We start from the raw sequence: 2,890 nt of genomic DNA, 5'->3' as shown, positions 1-2,890 counted from the left end.
TTTTTGTCCTTTGCGGGCCTTAGACAGCTCTTTGGATTCGTAAGTGTTAGGTCGATGCGGCCCCCACATCTCACTTATATAGGTGATTTTTTTCCGAGTATCCTGCTATACTCAACCTCCCTGAGGTGTTTAGGAATCATTAAAAGTCAAGGACTTAACCTTACCACTAAGCAGGTTTCAACACTCAGTTGCTCTCTAGGGAATGCAAGTAGTTGAGTGTTCTACTTGGAATCTTATAGCTTAGTTTTCCCATTGAACCACGTTCTTGGGATCTCCAGTCATCATGGTTGGGTTACCTCTATAATCATCCTTATTTTGTGGATTTTACACCCATTCCCTCTAGCAATTTATACATTTGATCTCGATTCAAAGCTTTAGTGAGCGGATCGGCCAGATTATCTATTGACTTTATATAGTCAATTGAGATAACTCCACTTTCGATCAAATGTCTTACGGTGTTATGTCGTCGACATATGTGTCGAGACTTACCGTTGTACAACCCACTTTTCGCCCTCCCAATAGCTGCTTGGTTGTCGCAGTTTATCATGACGGGCGGCACGGGTTTTGACCAACATGGAATATCTTCCAAAAAGTTTCGTAGCCATTCGGCTTCTTCACCTGCTTTGTCTAAAGCGATGAATTCTGATTCCATGGTGGATCTAGCAATACATGTCTGTTTTGTAGACCTCCACGAGATTGCTCCTCCCCCTATAGTGAACACGTAGCCACTCGTTGATAACGAGTCTTTCGCGTCGGATATCCAGTTAGCATCACAGTACCCTTCAAGTACCGGGGGGTATCTCGTGTAGTGTATTCCAAAATTTAGAGTATACTTTAAGTATCTCAAAACTCTCTCAAGTGCTTTCCAATGTTCTTTACTTGGATTGCTTGTATAGCGACTCAATTTGTTCACTGGGCATGCAAGATCAGGTCGAGTGCAGTTTGTAATATACATAAGGCACCCAATGATCCTTGCATATTCTTCCTGTGCAACAGGTTCACCCATATTCTTCTTCATGTGAACGTTGAGTTCCAATGGAGTTTTTACAGGCGATTTGTCAAACGCATTAAACCTTTTGAGCACTTTCTCAATGTAATGAGATTGTGTCAAAGTTATTCCATCGGTGGTCCTGCGAATTTTCATTCCAAGGATCACGTCAGCTAACCCCATGTCTTTCATGTCAAAATTCCTTTTTAACATGTTCTTTGTATCAACAATGATACGATTGTTGCTTCCCATAATCAACATGTCGTCTACATAGAGACACACCATAACGTACCCATTACTAGTGCTCTTGATGTAGACACATTTGTCACATTCGTTGATTTTGAAGCCATTTGACAACATGATATTGTCAAATTTCAAGTGCCATTGCAGCTGCGCTTGTTTTAGTCCATAAAGAGACTTTACTAGTTTGCATACTTTTTTCTCTTGTCCAGGTACTACAAACCCTTCAGGTTGCTCCATATAGACTTCTTCTTCTAGATCACCGTTTAAGAACGCAGTTTTAACATCCATTTGATGAATTTCAAGATTGTGCAGAGTAGCAATCGCGAGAAGCACTCGAATAGATGTAATCCTCGTCACTGGTGAATAGGTATCGAAAAAATCGTACCCCTCACGCTGCTTAAATCCTTTAACGACTAAGCGCGCCTTATACTTGTCTATTGATCCATCAGCTTTATATTTCCTTTTTAGGATCCATTTACATCCTAAGGGTTTACAACCTTCAGGTAAATCAATCAACACCCAAGTATGGTTTTGCATGATTGAATCAATTTCACTCTGGACAGCTTCCCTCCAGAGTAGTCCGTCTGGTCTAGAGAATGCCACTTTGATAGATGAAGGTTCTTCATCTAGCATGAAGGCGATATATTCTGGACCAAAGTCCTTGGCTATCCTGCCTCGTTTACTACGTCTTGGTTCTGACCCTTCAAGGTCAGGGCCTGATCGCTTTCGCGATTCGGGCACAGTCTCAACAGGTTCAGAACTAGTAGCTTCTTCTCTAGTATCATTGCTTGTACTAGCTTCTTCTTTTCCCTTGTCTTTACAAGGAAAGATATTCTCAAAGTAAACAGCGTTATTTGATTCCATCGTCATTCCTACAGTCATTGTTGGAATGTCTGACTTGTGAACCAAAAAGCGATGTGCATTGCTGTTTAGTGCATACCCAATAAAGATACAATCAATTGTTTTAGGACCGATTGTGACTTGTTTGGGTGGAGGCACTTGCACCTTGGCTAAACACCCCCACACTTTAAGGTATTTGTATGAGGGCTTTCTGCCTTTCCACAACTCATAGGGAGTGACGTCCCTTCCCTTGAGTGGTATTTTATTGAGGATATAGTTGGCTGATAGAACAGCCTCCCCCCACATGTTCTGGGGTAATCCAGAACCAATCAACATGGCATTCATCATCTCCTTAAGAGTTCGATTCTTGCGTTCAACAACACCATTAGATTGAGGTGAATATGGAGCAGTTGTTTGATGTATTATACCACTAGCGTTGCACAATTCCTTAAACGGAGCAACATATTCTCCTCCTCTATCACTTTGAACCATCTTAATTCGACTACCAAGTTGATTTTCGGCTTCTGTTTTGAAGTTCTTGAAAGCTTCAATAGCCTCATCTTTACTTAGAAGATAAAGATAGCAATACCTTGTGCAATCATCGATAAAAGTGATAAAGTACTTCTTACCACCTCGAGTTTGCACAAACTTTAGATCACACACGTCGGTGTGAATTAGTTCTAAAGGTTTAGTGCTCCTTTCCACAGAGTGAAATGGAGACTTCGTCATTTTTGCTTCAACACAAATTTGACATTTGTTTTGAGTGTTAAACTCGTTTATTTTTAGTAAATCCATATTTACTAATCTTTTTATCTGTAA

This window comes from Salvia miltiorrhiza, chromosome 6 (assembly GCF_028751815.1).
Source record: "Salvia miltiorrhiza cultivar Shanhuang (shh) chromosome 6, IMPLAD_Smil_shh, whole genome shotgun sequence".
Taxonomy (NCBI): Eukaryota; Viridiplantae; Streptophyta; class Magnoliopsida; order Lamiales; family Lamiaceae; genus Salvia; species Salvia miltiorrhiza.
This window is presented reverse-complemented; position numbering follows the sequence as displayed.